General features: G+C 31.4%; 1 pseudogene; it reads left to right on the top strand.

Moving 5' to 3' along the window:
• The first annotated feature begins 4032 nt into the window (after positions 1–4032).
• On the top strand, positions 4033–8309 carry LOC132051555 (E3 ubiquitin protein ligase RIE1-like; annotated as a pseudogene).
• The last annotated feature ends 14547 nt before the right edge of the window (positions 8310–22856 follow it).

Genomic DNA, 22856 nt, shown 5'->3' with positions numbered 1-22856 from the left:
TCTCAATTTTGAAAACAAAGCAAAAGTTCCAGATTACAGAAAAAGAGATATCAAGTTATGGACAACTTATGCACTTATTAAAGTTCTTTGATTAAGCTAGAAACTGGTTAAAACATGTAGCGTTTAAAATCTTATAGGCAGGCATGAGTCTCTAATTAACAGTGGCGGAGCTAGGAACTTTGTTAAAGTTGTTCAAACTTAGCCAAGTAAATTTTCTTTAAAAAGAATAAATGGGTCCACCAAATTTTTTAAATCAAACTATACTATATTTAGTTCAAAAATGACTTTTAAGATTTGTTTACTTGAAATAAGATTAATTAAAAAGTAAAAAAGAAAAGTCAAACAGAGATGTACAGGTAGTTTTGCTCTTTAAAAGAGTAAAGCTATGAGATGTTGTGAATTGGTACATGTTTGTTTTGCTCTCTTTAAAAGAGTAAAGCTGTGCTGAGAATCGTGAACTTGGGCCTCCAAGAGCTTTTGAACAGCCTTTACCACTAGACCAACTTGTCTAGTTAATTCAAGGGTGTTCAGAATACGATATATCGTGATATAGAATTGTTTCACCTACGTACGCGTTATAATTTTTTCGAGGCGAAGGGTATTCGTCCGAACACCCTTAATTATGAAGTGTCATTTCGTGTCTCTAAAAAATGAGGAACCTCATACAACTCTTATAAAAATGACATGAACAAGTTAAGATTAGTCTTAGCTTAAGACATAGTAAGCCATGAGACAAATGACACCTAAAACATGATTTCTAATTAGAAAATACACTCAGAACATGGACCCTAATACAAGGCATGGCATACTATTATCAAACACAAGGACCTATACAAGAGTAAAAGACAACACTCAATTACTAACCAACTCTCTACCCTAATTCGTATCCTCCATAATCTCTTATCTAAAGTCATATTCTCGGAAAGTCCCTTGCTTCAATAGTCGCATTTAATCACCTCTCCCCAATATTTCTTCGGCTCATACGAGGTAGAGTTATTATTAAAAAAGATTACGGCAAAGGACTAAATAGGAATTATTAAATTAAAAGCAAAGGCCAAAATGAGAAGTATTAAAGGTAACGACGCGATTCGTTACATATTACGAGACTTTTTCGTTGCTATAAAACTTAAACAACAATTGAAACAAATATTATATTCAAAAAACAGTACAATATAATAGATAACAACCATCCAAACAAATTGTAAGGGCAATATCGAGCCAAAATTATTACAGTGAAAACACAAATGACCCTAACTTAAAACCATTGCGCATAGTTGGGCAAATTCGTACCGACTAACACTCTAACACCAATGGGATACGACACAACTTATGCTTAATGCTTTCAGGTACAGTGCCTTATAAGAAAATCAAAATAAGAAGTCCCAATCAAAGTATTAATTAAGCAGTAGAGTAATTTTGTATACAAAATCAGGATACCAGCTCTGACATTGGCTGACCACATATATTAAACCACACGTTGTTGCTTGTGCGAGAAAATTATCAAAGTGATCCTTAATGAATAGGTTTTGGTTCCATTTGATCCTTAACATATAAATTACTACTGTATATAAGGGAGAATTTCCAACTTTTTTAGTCCACACAGGACTTTTTTTGTTCATTTTACCCCCAATTGAAGCTTTAATTACCTTAAAAGTTATCACCTATTTTGGTAAATTTGAATAACTATATGTGGTTTTTAATACTAGAAAGAGTGATGATGTGTAAAAGGTGATAGTGACACTACAAAAATCTATTTTTCAACCAAATTTAAATGTTTTTATCCATTTTACCCCTAATTGGAAGTTTTAATTACCTTGCAAGTTCTCACCTATTTTTGTAAATTTGAATAACTATATGGGCTTTTTTAATGGTACAAGGAGTGATGATGTGGAAAAGTTGATAGTGACACCACAAAAAATCTATTTATTCAACCAAATTTAAAATTGATCAAAAGTTTGTTGTCTTTCCTTTAGGTGGAAATGATTATTAAACTTATTTCAAATTATTATTTTCCTATAAAATTTATTATAGACAAGTAAAAAAGTTATCGTGACAATCTCTTTCTACCTTAGTACATGCTTAATTATTAAATTAAAAATTATTTTTATATATAGCTAAAAATATTTTAGAAAAGTAATTACATAGTTTTGAGAAATTACAATATAAATTTCTTTAAAAAATAAATTAAATTAGGAAAAAAAATACACCATCTCTTAACATGTTTTTTTTAAGGAAAAGGACAGATTAAAATAAGAAAAGAAAAAATTTCATTCAGTTTTCAGTTTCTTTTGTATGATTTAATTTGAATGAACATCTACAAAAGTATTTCGTCATATCAAGACTTTTATTTATTTAATTTTAAATGATATATTTATTTATAAGGTAACTTCATTAACGCCATTATACAGCAACTTGTAACATCAATTATTTTTTATATTATTGGAATACCGTAAATCTTTTATTTTTTCCCAAAAATGGGTTAGTCAATATAAGTTTAATTGAGAAAACAAAAAGTTAATCCAATGCAAGGTAAAACTCAATTTGAATCATTAAAAACTTTAACCCCAAAATTTCAGTATAATAAAAAGAGGAAGAACTTTGGTGCATGCATTTGTTTGAAAATAAAAAGGAAGCTAAGTATACTCTAAGATAAATGTTGTTTTCTAACTTACAAATTTTTTTATATGATTAAATATTTTAGAAACATTATGAAATTGTTCGAACTACCTTTACAACTAAAATATGGTGTTATAAAAAATAAAAAATAAGAGTAGGAAAAAAACAAACAAAAAAGGTTGTAAAATATAATTTTAATGTAATTAGGGCTTGGGGTCGGCACGGGCCAAATGACACTAGTATAATAGAGATGGTTCTTGATGCATAAAAGATAGTGACCAATTTGGTCCTAAGCCTTACAACTAACGATACCCAATCCTTTTATCGTCTACATAAATAGAACCCACATGATACACACATAACAAAAGCCTAGATTTTTCATATTCTTCTTGGAGCAGCCCCAAATACGAGAAAATCACTTTCTCAGCGAACAGTATCTTTCCGTATAAAGATCAAACCAAGGAATTAGTCGCATGCAAGAAAATTTTCTCCATGGCTCTTTCAAGTTGGTATTAGGGTATTTAATGTGGTTTCTGAAATCCGATTGAATGGTAGACACCTTCGTTTTGTAGTTTAATTACTCACATGCAGTGCACATGCCGAGGACCTCCGTTAGTTTTGACAACAAAAGTAGCGATTGCTTTTACTTATATGGATTAGGACTGACAACAAAAGGGTGTTAGCTAAAAATTATATTATTTATGTAGGTGAAACACTGTCTTATATCATGATATATGGTATTCTGAACACCCTTGAATCAACTAAAGAAGTTGGTCCAGCGGTAAAGGCTGTTCAGAAGATCTGGGAGCGCCCAAGTTCGATTCTCTAGCGGTAGCTACTTTACTCTTTTAAGTAGCAAAACTGCCTATACCAGTTCACAACATCTCTGTTTGACTTTTATTTTTTACTTTTTACTTTTTACTTTTTAATTAATCTTATTTCAAGTAAACAAATCTTAAAAGTCATTTTTGAACTAAATATAGTATAGTTTGATTTAAAAATTTTGGAGCACCCATTTATTCTTTTTAAAGAAAATTTACTTGGCTAAGTTTGAACACCCTTAACAAAGTTTCTGGCTCCGCCACTGACTAAACGGACCACTTCTTAAAATACACTAAGAACCATTTCCATCCGATTTATACATTAAGGACCAAATAGAACAAAAGTCATACATTAAGGACCAATTTGATCATTTTCTCTTGCTTTTGCTGCTGGTTTTGATTAGGTGGCCAACTGCTAGCCTCAGCAACCGATTAGCTACTGTACCCGCCATTATTCAAAAATCTTAATTACTTATATATCCAAAATAATATCTTAAAATGGGATTGACTCAACGTTAACATCAGAAAAAGAAAAAAAAATAGAATATCTTGGCTGATGTTCCAATTCAAAGAGTAATGTGTATTTCAAGAACCCCACACTGCTTTCATCTTACATACTTTGCTTCTTCCTAAATAAACAAAAAGAAAAAAAGAAGCCAAAATCATCTGAGGAAGTTAGGCCAACGGTTATAGTAGTTCTTTAAAAATTCACTTGAAATCAAAGCAATAGGGACTGTTTGATTTTTGGTCACCATCTGAACCAAAACTTCACCCTCCATCTGTCATGTTTGTTCAACCCCATAACCTATTTCTCTTCTTATTCCTTCCTTTTTATTCCCACTTTCATTTCTCTGTTCTCTATTCTAATTTCCCATCTTGTTCACTTTTTTAAAGGTGGGAACTTTAATTTTTTGTTGAAGTTCTTGAAATTTAAATTTTAAAACTTGAGTTGGGGAGATTGTGCTTCTCTTTGTGATCGCAGTCTGTATCGACTGAATCACTATTTTGGTGTAAGTGGTGAACCATACGAGCTGGTTAGATACGTGGGGCCCGAGGGCTCGTAGTACCCCTTTGATTGATCCACCCTTTTCTTCACTTAAAGGTGGGAACTTTTTTGTTGAAATTCTTAAAATTTGCATGCAAAAACCATTTTTAAAGATTGAAACTTGGGTTGTGAAATAGGTTGAATTGCGTCAGTTTTGCTTCTTCTTGCAAGCAAGGTCACCTCTGTATCGACTTAATCACTCTTTTAGTCTATACTTGGAAACTGGTGAACCACGCAAGCTGGTTAGAGAGGTGGGGCAAAGGGCTCGTGGTACTCCTTTGATTGATCCACTCTTTTCTTCACCTCACTAGTAAATCACCTACAAAAGGGGCAGGCCTACATGCCTTATTTCAAAGGTATTATTACTGATGACATATTAGTAAAAAGTTGAAAGTTCCTGGAAATTTCTCCCTATTGGCAAATCCTGTAGTGGTGTCATTATTTCCAATCATGAATAGCCGTTACTTTATTACAACAGACTCATTGTGTAATAGTCCTAGGATTATTGTTCCAGAAAGAATGGATCTTGATGTAAGAAGAACACCCTCTTCTTCTTCTTCATTCTTGATTAGAATGGCAATTAGAGTATCAAGATCAAGGATTTTCAGTTTCTTAAGAAGAGTATTTCATTACCAAAATAGTTCAAGATCACAACTTGGCTCAAATCCATTTAATTCTGTCACTTGGATGATGATGGAGTGTATAGCTTTAAGTGTTCAGATAATTGCAACAGCATATACATTGGTTGTTTCCAAAAAGGAAAGGCCTGTTTGGCCAATGAGGATTTGGGTTTTTGGATATGGTTTTGGTTGTGTCATTAGTTTGGTTCTGCTTTATTGGAGATATTGGGCATTATATGTCAGGCAAACAGATGATTCTGCTGCAAATTCTGATATTGAGCAGCAAATAAGCCACGACGAATCAAGGTAACCTATATACACTGACTCTATAAAAATTAACTTGCTTCGCTTTTACAGAATCGATTCTTGGTTTTATGAAAAGTGGCGTGTAGTTATTTTTTTAGGTATTTTCGATATATCGTATAGAAGTCAAATCAACTAATTTTCATGGTTATTTGTGCACTTGAGGTTTAATGCCATGATTTCTACTTTGGATAGTTTCCAAATAATGAATACTTTTATGAAATGGAACATTTCAAATGCTTTTTTTCTTGTGTGTGCGTTGACATGAATGAAAGAGTTTGATAGGTCTCATTTTTAGATTTTTCAACATGTGTAACAAATAAAAAAACTACTACTCTAATCTATAGTTTCTCTAAACTGCTAACTTAAGTTTTCTTTTTCTATTAGTCACACAAGGTCTTCTAAAAGTAAATAAGTATACTTAATCAATAAAGCATTCTATGTGAAGCAAGAAAGGATTCTAGTACCAACAACTGATTTTGACTTTTGACCATGCTGCATTTCTTCTTATATATTAAAAATTGTATACAAGAATGAATTGTCTCAAAATGTTTCTTTCTCCTTCAGTATACAATGATATACTAAGGAAGTTATACTTTTATGCATAAACTAGATGCCAGTTAATTCAATTTACCCCTACAAAGTGCATTTTCAAGAATTTGCATAGAACATTGTTATTCAGGATAAATATTATAAAGAAAATGTGGATTCTTTCTAGGATTTAACTTATATAGACTGATAACATAAAGTACTTTTACACTATCAACATATGTTAACCTTTTGTTGCAGGATATTAGAATGTGTTTGGTAGGGAGGAAAACATTTTCCAGAACATGTTTTTCATTTTTCTCATGTTTGGTTGGTCAAGATGTTTTGAAAAACATTTCTTTAGGAAAATAAGTTCCTTAAGAATTACGAAAATGACCTCCTTTGCGTGAGTAGGGAAAACAAGTGGCATTCTACGCTGATTGTCCCCTCCCCACGCCCAACATCCACTCTCGACCCCACTTCCCACTCCCCCGACCACCAACCCCCATCTCCACACCTATCTTGTTTGCTTAAATTATCATAAATTCTCTTGGGACAATATTTTCTTCTTGTTTGTCAAACACAAAGAAAATAAGTAAGACAACCACATATTCTGTAAGAAATCATTTGCCGTGGAAAACATTTTCCCTCGTACCAAACACACTCGTAACCTATCTTATTTTTCAGGTGACTAATCTCGTGCGTATATGAACAAGTAACCCGTAATATTGCGATCTGATAGTGTAAAAAATTCTTTTCAGGGTGTTGTCGCCTCGGATGGAAAGATGCAGGACATGTATAGAGCTATTCTTTGCCATATGGTTTGTGATGGGGAATGTTTGGGTATTTGGTTCAAGATTTGGATCATTTCATCATGCTCCTAAACTTCATGTGCTTTGCATATCACTACTAGCTTGGAATGCTGTCACCTACTCTTTCCCCTTCATATTATTTGTACTGTTGTGTTGTTGTGTGCCAATTTGAGTAGCCTTCTTGGCTACAACATGAACATGGGATCTGTTGATAAAGGTGCATCTGATGAACAACTCTCCAATTTGCCAAGCTGGAATTATAAGGAAAATAAAGAGGAGATTGCAAGTTCTGCTATGGATAATGAAAATGCTGTAAGTGATCTATCTTCTAGATTAAACACCTTGAATTAGAGAAGAAAAAAATAGTAAAAGAGGGTGTGTTTGGCATGACGGAAAGTATTTTCTAGAAAATGTTTTCTGAAATATGACTTGTTTTCTGAAAAATATTTTTGTGGAAGATTTTTTCTGGTGTTTTTTAGGAGGGTTGAAACTATTTTCTGAAAAAAAATATTTTTAAAAGATGGATAATAATATTAGCAAAGCCGATTGAGTTTTGATGATTTTTTTTTTTTGAGTATTAAAGGTAGATAAGAATGTTAAATTAATTAAAGTGCTGATATGAAGTTAAGAGTTGAAATAATTGTAAAATAAATTTACTTCCACTTAAAAGTGAGGGTAGTCGTTTTTCTCTTTTGGCAGAAAATATATTTCCGTAAAAATTATTTTCTAACAACATGAAACGAGAAAATGACTTATTTTATGAAAACCATTTTTCAGAAAATATTTTGAGTCATACCAAAACACCCTTGGAGAAAAGACGATAACCCAGTGCCAATAATTTGACTCTCCAGTCATTTATATATTTTGAGCAATTCACACACGTTCAATTATTTTAATATCACAAAAAATAGTTTTGATATGTTACTTTACTGTTATAATAGGTAAAATCTAGTTATATTGATATGACAAAGTAGTTATGTGATTTTACTGATTAAGTAGATAAAATTCAGTGACTATACGTGAAATTAACCTCGCCTTTGTTGCATAACAGGAATGTTGTATCTGTTTGGCTAAATACAAAGACAAAGAAGAAATCAGACAATTGCCTTGTTCTCATATATTCCATCTCAAGTGTGTGGATCAATGGCTCAAAATTATCTCTTGTTGTCCTCTCTGTAAACAGGAATTGGAGAGGTAAAAAATGCAAGAAATTAAGCTCATGATTATAGTATTGATACTTCATTTTCCTTTTAATTTTTTTCATAATTTTCTTTAAAAAAAAGTTCAAGATAAATTGCAATGTAACACATAGTTACTAGAGTGAGCAAAAGTTATTGTAAATTATAGTTCACCAGTAACTATGCTGCTATTGAAGTGAGCATTTGGAAGAATCAAAAGAAGTTGATGGGCCGAAGTGTTGTTTTTTTCTTTATGTGGAGATATTATTATTATTTAACCCTCCCTAATATTATTTTGTATCTCTTTTTGTATGAGGACAGGTATGAATGTAGAAATCAAAAGCTTTTAATAAAGGATTCTCAAAGCAAAATAGAAATTTGGGGTACTTTTTTTGTTGTGTGATTTTCTCTAGTGCTCTCAATATGCAAATAGCTAGTTAGCTGCTACTTAACATTTTCATGTACAAACACTTATCTTAATCACTATAATAGTAAAAGAATAAGATTATTTTTTATCAGATTAAATAAACTAGATTACCCACCTAACAATAAAGTCACAAACTATTTACTCTCACAATTAAAGTTAACAGAACTATGTTTGAACGCCCAGAAATACAAATAACTGAAAGACCAGATTTCGGACACTCACAGCTTGGTTATGACTCATTGTTCATCACGTCAGCGCTTGGTCATTTTGTAAAGAAATATAACATGTAAAACTCTTGATTATTCATATTTTCTAATGGTTTCGCTGGTAAAAAGGGTAAAATTAAATCATTTCGTAATCACAAAGTAAATGTGTGTCAATTTTGTAACGAAGAGGGCATGATCGACTTCAATTTTAAACGGATGTCAAAAGTAAACCATTTCGGAAACCGTAAAAGACAATTTTCGACATTTGTCCAACAAAAATGACCATATATTTTGTTTTATTCTCAAGATTGGAACAATAATAAGACTACAAATCATGTCACTTCACGTCTTACTGATGAAATGCAGTGGCCATTTTGCAAAATATAATACACAAAATAATGTTGGACCATTTTCCCAATACTTTATCAGTTACTCTGGCCTAAGCCTATCAATCAAGCAGTTTAATCGTTCAAAACGAGTGAATTCGACCGGTAAAATCGGAACCGAACCGGTGGAACTGGAACCGATTTTACCGAAGCTCCGTTGACCATTTAAAACATACTCGGTCCGGTTTTGAATTTTTTGGAACCGGAACCGGACCGGTTAAACCGATGAAATTTAAAATGTAGCCGTCGGGGTATATTGGGTGGACCGTTCGTCAACGGTCCATTTGCAAAAATGATCTTTGGCAAACGGTTCCAAACTCCCTTTTGGCCCCCCCCCCCCCCCCCCCCCCCAAACTTTTTTTTAAACACTTTAACCCATCCCCCACCCCTATATAAACCCCTCTCATTTTCATTTTAATCCACACCAATTCACTCTTCTCTTTCTCTCAATCTCTCTCAATTATAGTTACTTTGCAACAATTAGCCACTTTAAATTTCTCTCAATTAAATATTACAAAGTCTTATTCTAGTTTCAATTATTAATTTTGAAATTATAATATTGTTGGTGGAGTTGGTGATTTTGCAACAATCCGAAGTAGCTTTAGTGGATTTGCAATTCTAGCCGCCTTCACTTTGTTGGAAATTAGTCTGGCAATTTGGTACCTTCGTTCCAACTCTATCTTTATTTTTTGCTATTTAATTTACGCAATTTAATTCTAGCAATTTAATTTGTTGCAATTTATTTTTTTATGATTTATTTGAGTGTGATTTAAATTAATTCTATTTAATAAAGGCGAAGAGATTTAGACGTGGTGCCGGTAGTAGTGGTATTGTTAGGGGTGGGTTTAATGAGGAAACATTTGTGAACGAAACACCTAATTTAAGTATTAATGTTGGTGGAAATAATCCACTTTTAGATCATGAGACAATGCAACAACATTATACCGACACTTTTAATGAAATTGATGATGATGATGATGATGAAACACAAGCCCCCGAAAATCCCATAGGAGATACAGGTCCTGCACAATCACATACACAATACAAACCGCCTAGAACTCGTAAGCCAACCGTTAAAATTTAAAAATTTATAACTAAGAATAAGGAAAGCCAAACAGCTAAATGTACCATATGTGGACAAGTATTTACTTTTAGGCAACAAACTAATAAGGATGGTGGAACGGGTACACTAACGGGTCATATGAAAGCTAAACATAAGGATGTTTGGGGAGAGCAAACAGGTTCAAATGTGGGGGGTATTCAAATGACGACAGACTCACGAACCGATAAAAAATTTAAGTATGACAAGAAAAAAGAGCGTGTAAAAATAGCTAAAATGGTTGCTTTTGATGCTTTAGCATTTTCCTTTCCTTCGGGTTTGGGGTTTTTACTTATATTCAATGTTGTTATAATCCGTTATTTGAGGGTATTCCTAGAAGTACTTGTAGAGCGGATGTTATAGATTTGTATAAAAAATATAAATTTTATTTGCGCCATGCATTTAATTCTTTAAATTGTAATGTTTCTCTTACCGCCGATTTGGGTCTTAGTCTTAACAAGTTAGATTTTTTTTGCTATTACATGTCATTGGGTTGATGATAATTGGGTGATGCAAAAAAGAATTATAGCTTTTTTATATGATGAAGGGAAAGGTCGTCACGATGAAAATTTTTTAGCGGATTCAATGTCTACTATTATGAGATTTTTTAACATTTATGAAAAAACACTTTGTATTGCTTTAGATAATGCTTCTAATAATACAAAGGCGGTTGGTCTTTTAAAAAGGGAATTAAACCCTCCGCTAAAAAATATTTTTTATGTGAGATGTAGTTGTCACAATTTAAACTTGATTGTTAAAGATGGTCTTGAGTGTTTTGAAGATTCTATTAAAAAAGTTAGAAATGCGGTTGCGTTTCTTTTTTGTAATGCTAATAGGGCAAAACTGAGAGATTTTAAAAATTCTTGTGTGAAAAATGGCCTTAGACCTAGGAAAATTCAAGTAGAAGTTGAGACTAGGTGGAACTACACTTTCATTATGTTACAATAAGCATATGAGTGTAGGATTTCCATACAACAAGTTCACAACCATTTTAATACAAATAGTGATGATTGGTTAAATATTACCGATTGGAAAGATGTTAAGGAATGTGTTGAACTCTTACAAAATTTTTATAATGCAACTCTTGCTTTTTCTAAACAATTGTATCCCACGGTAACCGAAATTTTAGCCTACTTAGCGAAAATAGCTAGAGTTTTACAAGAGTATAAAAATAAATCCGGTTATCAAGCGATTATTTTTAATATGACAATAAAATTTAAGAAGTATTTTTTTTCCATCCCAACTTTATTTATATTGGGTTCTCTTTTAAATCCTTGTTTAAGAATGTCTTATACTAGAGCATTGGTTAATCAAATTTATACCTTTTTAGAAGTTGAATAGGAAGTTGAACCATCTTTAGTTGAAGCGGAGCTCGCTATTGATGCCGAGTTTAGAAAAGTTTTTAGTCATTATTCTAATTTGGAAGAAAATGCTACACCCGTTACTCCACGCCCTACTACTTCTCAAAGTAGCAAAAAGGGCTTGTCGCATTTAAAAGTTTTACATTCACATCCAACTCCTTCTTCTAATGCAAACTTTGATGAATATCACCTTTATTTGATGCAGCAAAATGTGGATATCGACCAACTAGATGACTTGGACGTCTTAGCATGGTGGAAGAAATACAAGGCGAGTCATCCGATACGTTCAAGAATTGCTCGAGATATCCTTACGGTTCAAATATCAACCGTGGCTTCGGAAAGTGCATTTAGCCAAGGAAGACAACAAATTGGAGACCATAGACACTGATTATCCGGATTTAACTTGCAAGTACTAGTGTGCATTTGCGATTGGATTAGATCGGAGCGGCGCAACCAAAACTTAGAAGCGGTGGAAGGCGAAGAGGAAGAGATTGAAGATTTGATAGCAAGTGGAGCGGACCAAATGGAAGACTTTGAAGATATCTCCATGACCGAATATGATATGGCGGATATTAATCAAATGATTTTCAATTGGTGATTTTATTATTCTACTATTTCTTTGCAATTCATGTATTATTTGCAAGTTAAAAAAAATTATAACTTGCAAATAAATGTTATCCATGAATGAAAAAAATATATGGCTCATTGAGCTTTCTTCTATTTACTTGTGTTCATATTTTTACTTATATTAAGTTAGGAATATACCTAAAATATATTAAGAATATACTTATAATATACATCTACTTAAATTAAAAACTAGAAAGTTATATACTTGAAAAATAACTAAAATATACTAAGAATATACTTATAATATAAATATACTTAATTTATAAATATATAATATATATATATATATATATATATATATATATATATATATATATATATATAAGTTATAATACATATAACTTAAATATATATATATATATATATATATAATTATATATATATATATATATATATATATACATATAACTTAAACATATATATATATATAACTTATAACTATATATAGTATACATATAACTTAAATATATATATATATATATATATATATATATATATATATATATATATATATAACTTATATATATAAGTATATTAATATATATAAGTATATTCTTAGTATATTTTAGGTATATGTAGTATAACTTAAGCATATAACTTAATATATATATACATATATATATCGTTAGTCGAATGGGCTTTCTCAAATATATAAACTTTACTTATAAACTTATATAACATATGTAAATATACCTACAATATATTAATAAATACTATAATATATATATATATATATATATACACTATACAAAAAACAAAAATAAAAAAAGAGGTTTTGTACCGTTTTGGACTGGACCGGTCCGGTTTTTTAGTTTAAAACAAGGAAACCGGAACCGGTAAAGTCCGGTTTTTAGACCGGAAAACAAAAACTATATTTTTACTAATTTTCATGGCCGTTACCGGTCAAAATATTTTTTTAAAATGCAAAAATAAACTTCGGTTGATAGGCTTAAACTGAACCGATAACAATTGGGCCAATTTTAGATCGAATAGTCTTATCCCATAACAAAAAGTAAAATTTATTTGGCATAGCTTACATTATTACCTATTTATGGAACATAACTAAACTTTACAATAATTATATTTAGTAGCTAAAATATAACATATTTACTTTCTATAGCTATCACTTTTTTACAACTCATCTGATAACTTCCCACACCCCTAAATTTAAGCAAAAAAAAAAAAAGGTCCCTCTCTCTTATCCCCTAAATACACGCCATTATGCCCAAAATCCTTTAATTTTCTCCAATTTTAAATCAGTTTTACAATAGTTCAATTTTCTTGTTTATCTCTAATTAACTACTCATTAATTTCACTGATAATTCAAATCTAATTCCCAAAAAAGGTAAGATTCTATACTGATTTTTACGTTTCACCTTGTATTTAACCTATATTTTCGTTTTTTTTTCGTTACTTCCTGAATTTTCAATTCCTAATGTTTTGGATTGATATTTTAATAGTTGTTTTTCATATATATATTTTGGCTATATTTTAATTGTATTTTGATTATTATGTTCAATATTACTTATTCTGGTTTCTGTTGACTATATTTCAGATATATTTTTCATATATTTTGACTATATTTAGAAAAATTTCAGAAAAATAAAAAAAAATAAAAAAGTTGTAGTGAAAACGTTGTCACCTCAATTATGAACTCAATTATGACTATATTTTGGCGGGATAATAGTCAAAATACCCCCCAACGTTTGACCAAAATGCCAACTACACACCGAACCTTTGCGGGGGTCCTATTACCCCCCTGGACAAATTTTTTCAGTAGCAAAATGGCCCTTTTTTGCGATGTGGCAGAGAGCGTGAATACACCGCCCTGGCGCGTGACGGCCTTTAAAAATCCGCATCCGACCTCGTTTTGGACGCCAACTAAGCCGCCACATATGATGCCAAGTAGATAAAATTTGAACTCCCTCCATTTTTAGGCTACTTCATCTTCATCTTCACCCTATTTAATATCCATCCCCATTTTTTGTTGTCAAAATAATATCCATTATAAACGAAAATCTCAACCGAAGAAAATCCACATATGATTCCGAACAACTTGTTAAAGAACAACTTTCCACCATAAACGAAAATCAAGAAAAAAATGAAAAATCAAGAAAGAAAAAGGAAAAATCTCGGAAAAAAAAATAAGGATGAAAATCTAATCTTGTTAAAGAAAATCTGATTGGAAGTTGCTTGTTTGGAGTTGCTACTTGTTGCTTGGTTGGAGTTATTTAAGCACTAATTCTTTGAGTTGATTTGGGGAGAAAATTAAACTCCATTGCTAAGAATTTGGAGAAAGCTATGAAGAACACTAAATGGGTTTCTCTAAATTCTAAATTCGAGGGGGCACTTTGCCTTGAGACATTTTTTTTTTTTTTTTTTTTTTTTAACTTTTCAAGGCACACTTTTAGTTAAGGCATACTTTTGGTTATGCCTTAATTAAAAGTATACCCCATAAGGCATAGTTCCTTAAGGAAAAATTTTGCCCCATAAGGCAAAACTAAATTATGCCTTGAGGAAAAGTTATGCCCCTCCGGCATAACTTTAGTTTTTCCTTAAGGAAGTTATCGGAGGGGGCGTACTTTGCCTTGAGAATTTTTTTTTTTTTTTTTTTTTTTTTTAAACTTTTAAAGGCACACTTTTAGTTAAGGCATACTTTTGGTTATGCCTTAATTAAAAGTATGCCCTATAAGGCATAGTTCCTTAAGAAAAATTTTACCCCATAAGGCAAAACTAAATTATGCCTTGAGGAAAGTTATGCCCTCCGCATAACTTTAGTTTTTCCTTAAGGAAGTTATGCGAGGGGGGCGACTTTGCCTTGAGAATTTTTTTTTTTTTTTTTTTTTTTTTTAACTTTTAAAGGCACACTTTTAGTTAAGGCATACTTTTGGTTATGCCTTAATTGCCTTAATTAAAAGTATGCCCCATAAGGCATAGTTCCTTAAGAAAAAATTTGCCCCATAAGGCAAAACTAAATTATGCCTTGAGGAAAAGTTATGCCCCTCCGCATAACTTTAGTTTTTCCTTAAGGAAGTTATGCCGAGGGCGGACTTTTTTGCCTTGAGAATTTTTTTTTTTTTTTTTTTTTAACTTTTAAAGGCACACTTTTAGTTAAGGCATACTTTTGGTTATGCCTTAATTAAAAGTATGCCCCATAAGGCATAGTTCCTTAAGAAAAATTTTTACCCCATAAGGCAAAACTAAATTATGCCTTGAGGAAAAGTTATGCCCCCTCCGGGTATAACTTTAGTTTTTCCTTAAGGAAGTTATGCCGGAGGGGGCATTTTGCCTTGAGAATTTTTTTTTTTTTTTTTTTTAACTTTTTAAAGGCACACTTTTTAGTTAAGGCATACTTTTGGTTATGCCTTAATTAAAAGTATGCCCCATAAGGCATAGTTCCTTAAGAAAAAAATTTACCCCATAAGGCAAAACTAAATTATGCCTTGAGGAAAAGTTATGCCCCTCCGCATAACTTTAGTTTTTCCTTAAGGAAGTTATGCCGAGGGCAGACTTTGCCTTGAGATTTTTTTTTTTTTTTTTTTTTTAACTTTTAAAGGCACACTTTTAGTTAAGGCATACTTTTGGTTATGCCTTAATTAAAAGTATGCCCCATAAGGCATAGTTCCTTAAGAAAAAATTTTACCCCATAAGGCAAAACTAAATTATGCCTTGAGGAAAAGTTATGCCCCCTCCGGCATAACTTTAGTTTTTCCTTAAGGAAGTTATGCCTGAGGAAGGCGTACTTTGCCTTGAAATTTTTTTTTTTTTTTTTTTTTTTTAACTTTTAAAGGCACACTTTTAGTTAAGGCATACTTTTGGTTATGCCTTAATTGCCTTAATTAAAAGTATGCCCCATAAGGCATAGTTCCTTAAGAAAAAATTTTACCCCATAAGGCAAAACTAAATTATACCTTGAGGAAAAGTTATGCCCCCTCCGGCATAACTTTAGTTTTTCCTTAAGGAAGTTATGCCGGAGGGGGCAGACTTTGCCTTGAGACATTTTTTTTTTTTTTAAGGCATACTTTTGGTTATGCCTTAATTAAAAGTCTGCCCCATAAGGCATAATTCCTTAAGGAAAAGTTTTGCCCCATAAGGCAAAACTAAATTATGCCCCCTCCGGCATAACTTTAGTTTTTCCTTAAGGAAGTTATGCCGGAGGGGGCAGACTTTGCCTTGAGACTTTTTTTTTTTTTTTTAACTTTTCAAGTCACACTTTTAGTTAAGGCATACTTTTAGTTAAGGCATACTTTTGGTTATGCCTTAATTAAAAGTCTGCCCCATAAGGCATAGTTCCTTAAGGAAAAGTTTTGCTCCATAAGGCATAACTAAACTATGTCTTGAGGAAAGTTATGCCCCCTCCGCATAACTTTAGTTTTTCCTTAAGGAAGTTATGCGAGGGGGCGTACACTCCCTCCACCCCCCGCCTTGCGAAATTATTTCTTTATTTTATGCTTCGAGCGGGGGTTCGAACCCAAAACCTCGGTGTATCCAAGCTAAGGGCAAAACTTAAAGACCACAAATATGAAGGGCAAAATTTAAAGACCGCAAATATGAGGGCAAAATTTAAAGACCACCCCAAAGAAGGGCAATTCCGCGAATTGCCCATTGTTTAATCAAATTAATGGATGAACTTTGTTCTATTTGGTGTTAGGAAGCTTCCTTTCACATTTGGGTTTGTTTGGATTAGATTTGAGCAAGTTGGTGTGATTTTTTTTTCAACTCCTAGTGAAGATGATGATGATGATGATGATAATGTTGATGAAGATGAAGGAGAATGGGTATGGGTTTTCGTATCCTTAATAAAAATGGAGTATGGAAAATTGAGAGATTTTTTTTTTTTTTTTGAAGAAGAGTAGATGGATGGAGGGGGAAATTAATAAAAAAATGGGGCAAAATTAAACACGTGGCACGCGGGCCGGCGCGCGTGTGGACAACCGCCATTTAATATTTGGGGGTTGGCAGATTGATCGCCACATCAAAGAAAAAAGTGCGGCCATTTTCTACATCGAAAAAATTTGTCTGCGGGGCATAGGACCCCGGCAGGTTCGGTGTGTAGTTGGCATTTTGGTAAAACGTTGGGGGGTATTTTGACTATTATCTCATATTTTGGCTATATTTTAATTGTATTTTGATTATTATGTTCAATATTACTTATTCTGGTTTCTGTTGACTACATTTTAGATATATTTTTCATATATTTTGACTATATTTTTCAAAATTTCAGGAAAAAAAAAAGTTGCAGTGAAAACGTTGTTACCTCAATTATGAACTCAACTTGAATTCGATATTTCAATAGATGAATTCAAATATATATTCGTCGTTTAAAACGAGCTCTGTTCACTGGTTTGATATTGTTATTTTTCAAAGTTTTTTGATGAACTAGTTTTTGAACCTTTTTTTTTTTTGGGTTAAAAATATGAATGTACTTTTTGAATTCAATTTTTTTTTAATTTGTTAGCTGTTTGAATGAGATGTGAGATCAGATATGGAATGGGAGGATATTTGCGTGAATCGTGGAACATTAAAAACTCGATTTTAATTTAAATTGGAATAGATTTTGTTTCCATAAATATAGCACTTTCGCTTTTTCTCGGCGTGTGTATTTTATATATTTATCCTATATTTAAGTCGACGCGTCTACTAACTAAATATAGGTCCTCCAGCTACAAATTGTAAATGTAGAACATGTAGTTATAGGTTGGTAGAAGGAACTAAAAGGTAGCTGTTTGTGAAAATTGATAATCGGGATAAATATTGTTAGTCAGATGGAAGAAAAGCTTAAATAGCGGCCCACGAAGTGTCATTTTTGTGCAAAACTTTGGCATCATATTGAATGGCCACTGCCATCGAATCCGTTAATGAGCTTTACAGTGGTCCAAAGAATTTGGGCTGTCTTATATACTTAATATATCTGGGCTGATGTTCAGAAGAATATGCAGATCTGGACGGTCTTTTATAGCAGAAACTGTACTCTAAATTAAATGGGCTGAAGAACTGAATTGTGAGTTGGATGGAACAGCACACCAAAGTAGTTGTCTCATTGGGAGAAATGATTTTATAGCCCTTTACAATTTTTATTTATTTTTATTTAGTTTTACGACATATTTATAAGAGATGTTCATTTTTACACATAAGAAATATGAAAAAAAATATATATAAGAGATCTAAAAAGACCGTTTTCTTTTATTCAAATTATAAGAGGGTAAAATATCTCATTTCCTCTGTCACATTTATGGAAAACTGAATAAATCATAGTCCTATCATTACGTCTCAAAATTTAGCTTGTCATTATCATAAAATGAGTAAAATTGTGTAACTTTATATAGTTCATAAATAGTTTCTGAATATTATATTTTATTTTAAAAAATAAAATTACCCAATGTTAGATTTAGCTCTAGATAATGTTGATCAAATTGATCTAACTATAAGGAAAAAGTGATAAATAATATCTGATGGAAAAAGGAGAACAATATAATGTTGGGTATGAAACAAGAATATTCCGTGGGAAGTGCTTACATAGAATAAGTGGGTTTCTGAAATATTTTCCAATGAGTTGAAAATATCTTTCAGGAAATATTTATGTTTAAATTAATGGATAGCATCTGTTAAGTTTGGGAAAATTTACCAAGAGATGCATCACACATCATCTTTGTCCATGCATGCATTTTCCCTGTACTAGATTTGATTAAAAGAAGGTTTTATACTTAGCCAAAATAAAATTTGACCAGTTTAATTTGAAACGAATCTGGAGAATCACTAGCCTAATTACGACTTTAAATTGTAGTTAATCCACTTAATACTTTTAAGGTCAACTGAAGTAATATTGGAACCTCCTTTTTTTCCTTTTTGCAATAACATACGAAGTGAAATCCCACAACGTGGGGTCAGGAGGGTAGAGTGTATGGAAACATTTTTAATAGTAGTAATTGATTTTGATTATCTTTTTTGGTACATCAGAACTTTATTTATAAATAGGTTGAGGCTTACAGTAAATACTCTTCTCCAAATCTGAAAAAGGAAAAAAGAAACAGTAGAATGCGGTAAGATTTTACAATTAGTCCATTAAAATTGCAACACTAATTCAAAGTAGAGTATGTGTCTTTTGATAAAGGAAAATTAAAGTCACTTTGTTGGTGTGGTCAGCCAGAGATAGACCAAGGATTTAAGTTAATATGTCTGAAACTAAAACAACTTTAAATCTTTCAAAAGTTCAAATTATATGTATAGTTGAAGGAAGGAAATAATTATTTCTTTCAAAGAAGGAAATAATTAAGTTGGCCTACAAAAGTTGTGATTAGATAAGTCCCTACCATATATAGATCCAAACTCACATGAACTGAGGGGACATATGTCCTTCATATTCTGTGATTCTCAATGATATGTTGAGCTCGTGTAGCTCCAATTAGAGTTCAATAACTCAAAGTAATTGAAGTTGGAAATTCAAATTGACAAATGACACTTTTTTTCCCCATGCAATCCAAAACAGAAGAGGACTCGCACCTATGTGGTTTATAGGCTGTTTGGCCAAATTTTTAAGATCAATTTATCTTGAAAATGTGTTTTTCGAAAAGATATTTGTACAGATAACAGTTTGTGTTTAAATAATTAATTTTAAAAACATTACTGCCTTTATCGGAGTAGCAATTTGTGTTGACCAAAATTCTAATAAGTGTTTTTAGGGAAAAGATACTTCTCTCGGCTCTAAAAAACAATTTTTTTAATTACTCAATAACACATTTTTAAAAAAGCTTCACCTCAAATCTTTAAAGTATGCATTTAAAAAAAAACACTTTTAACTTTTTAGAAGCTTGATCAAATAAGCTATTAATAGTCAATGAACCACCCCATATGTTTAAGCCTTTGATAATCGACAAAGGACTGATGTATAATACAGTATAATTTATGAGTTCAGCAAAATTCAGTAGTTTTGACATAAATTTTATAATTGTATTAAGAAATTCACTTATATATATATATATATATATATATATATATATAAATTACTTGAGTCCAACAACTTCAACAACTTGTCATGTCCTAAAATTAGAACTTATTAAAATTCGGAATCCACATTTCATAATAAAGTTATCCGATAGAACTGCTCACGTACGTGCAAATGGGACTCGTACGATATCATTTTAAAAAAAAAAAATGAAAAAGAAGAAAAAGTGTTGGTGTTGTGCTTATTAGAGGTCAAGCAAAAAGATGAAGTGCATCTGCATGGAGCAATAATGTCTTTTTACATGAGAGCATAAGGAAAAAAGAAGGAAGAAACAAGGACCCTTGCATGAGAGAATCTTGTAATAGAAGAACCCGTGAACCAAATATGGGCCCTTCTCCTCTTATTCTTTCTAGCCCATCAATATGATATTCTCTCCGTTCACTTTTACTTGTCCACTATTTTCTTTATAAATTTTCATTTTTACTTGTCAATTTTCACATATCAAGGTAAGACAAAAAAAAAATTTATGTTTTACCTTTCGCATTTATTACTCATTTCAAATCATTTTCCCAACTCCAATATAATTATACGCCACTTAATAGGGGTATTGTGGTAAAACACTTATCTTAATCATTGTTTCTTAAACAGCGTAAAAGTCAAAACGTGACAAGTAAAAGTGAACGGAGGGAGTATATGATAATTATTCCCTCCGTCCAATTTAAGTGTCTTATTTTTATTTTTGGTTTGTCTAAAAAAAAAGAGTGTCTTTTTCTATATTTAGTAAGTTGATAATTCAAATATTCTATATGGCAAGTGTAAAATCACAAGATTCAAATAACATTTTAGTACATTACACACATCTTTAATTTAGGACTACAGAATTCAAAAGTCTCTTTTCATTCCTTAAACTTTATGTCAAGTTAAACTAAAACACTTAAATTGGGACGGAAGAAATAATTAATAGGTATGATATCTACCCCCACCCCCGCCTTTTGTGTATACTCAATTGGAATCATAACCTCTTCAATATTTGTCAAAGTGCATTTTGAGATATGGCAATCATAACTTCACAAGAGTACTTTTAACTCTTTAAAAAATCTCCTCACCCCATCTTCTTTGAGAACCAAAAAAAAAAGGGGGGGGGGGGGGGGGGGAGATGAGGAAGAAGATAAAAGTATAAAATGTTTAAGCGGTCAAGGTGTAAATTTGCTCCTGAATCATACGAAATTATTTATTTGTGCTTCTTTTAATAGAAATTGCTCCCGTCGTTACCAAACTGGCCTACATTTGTCATCTTCCACTAACATACAATGATTAGCGCCACAAATCACCTCATTTAAATCGAAGGATGACATAAATGATCATTTTGCATAATTCATAAGTATATTTGGATTTTTATCCAAAGAAAAGAAAGGCAAAACACATTAACTTGGAACTTCATCAATAATTCTGCCAATCTAAGAAATCATCATTTGCAGCAATACTATTTCTGGGGAATGCTAATTTCATGATTTAATTAATAGTGCTGCTTTGAAAATTCGAAGGATGAGGATGATCAAGATGGTTCATTATATTCCTACAGCAATTTTTGCTATTCGGGTTGGAATAAGAAAAAGGTTCAATAGAAAAAAGCAGAGACCTTAAAATTATTATATTACATGTTGACTCAATGTCAGTATATACTGTCTATACAGTATCTTTGATTCGAAATGTATATATAGTTGAATATTTTTAAACTATATATATTTATAACAGAGAAGAAAGTTGATTTATTAATTTAAGAAACTATGCATGCTTTTTACGAGGAGGATAAAATGAATAAAAAGACATGAAAAGACACAACATAAAAAGGAAAAAAAAAAAGGCTTCACGAGTATATATCATTGGAAACAAGAAATTAAATAACACAGACAGAGAGAGAGAGTACTATAGTAAAGATTCTACAAATACCTTAATTTTCTCTCAAGAAATAATGATTCAAGAATGTGCAAGTCTTTTAGAAGGAATATTAATTACTGTTTCTTGATAGATATGAGCTTGTTTGGATGGGCTTAAAAAAGACCTTATGTTCTAAAAATGGTTTATGAGGCTACGTTTGGCTTAGCTTATAAGTTCTTTAAAACAAATTTTTATAAGTTGTTTGAGTGTTTGGTTACCAACTTATAAGCCATTTTTGCTTAAAATAAGCAAAAAAATAATTGGGCTACATTTTTTGGCTTAAATTTTAAAAAAGTCTTATAAGCCAAAAAAAAAAAAAAAAAAATTTGGGGTAGCCCAACTTTTTTTTTTTTTTTTGGCTTATATACTTCTAGGGAGGATCATGACAATGGAGAATGAAGCATTTAACTTATACATAATAGCATATACTAGTACTTTTAAATTTGAAAAAAAAAAAATCACTTAAAACAAAAAAGGACAGCTTTGCAAAATGCAAAAAGACCTCCCAACTTCGTTTATTTTGGCCGAGACACCTTTTAAATATTGAAAGCTTCGCATTAAAATGTTTATATATATATTCACCAAATTCCTATTGGGTGAAATTTATTTACACCCCAACTATGCTTTAGTAATCAAACTCCCCCCTTAACTTTGAATAATAGACATTCTCCCCCTTTTATCCTAATTAAATTTTTTAAATGCCTATTTTACCCTTACATTATCAACTTTTGTCTTCTTTTTTTAATTTTTTAATATCATGATATTTTTCATTTTTTTAATTCATGTTACAAATTTCTTATAAAAAATAAATATTATCTCCTAGGCGAATGAAAAAGTGAGAAATACTAGTTGCGTATATAAGTTAATGATGTTCTATAATAAAATAAATTAGCAGAATAAACAAAAAATTAATTTTAATAACAAAAACCAAAACTTTAATATTTATT

The sequence above is a fragment of the Lycium ferocissimum genome, chromosome 1 (assembly GCF_029784015.1).
Source record: "Lycium ferocissimum isolate CSIRO_LF1 chromosome 1, AGI_CSIRO_Lferr_CH_V1, whole genome shotgun sequence".
Lineage (NCBI taxonomy): Eukaryota > Viridiplantae > Streptophyta > Magnoliopsida > Solanales > Solanaceae > Lycium > Lycium ferocissimum.
Note: the sequence above shows the minus strand (reverse complement) of the source record. Positions and strands in the feature narration are given on the sequence as shown.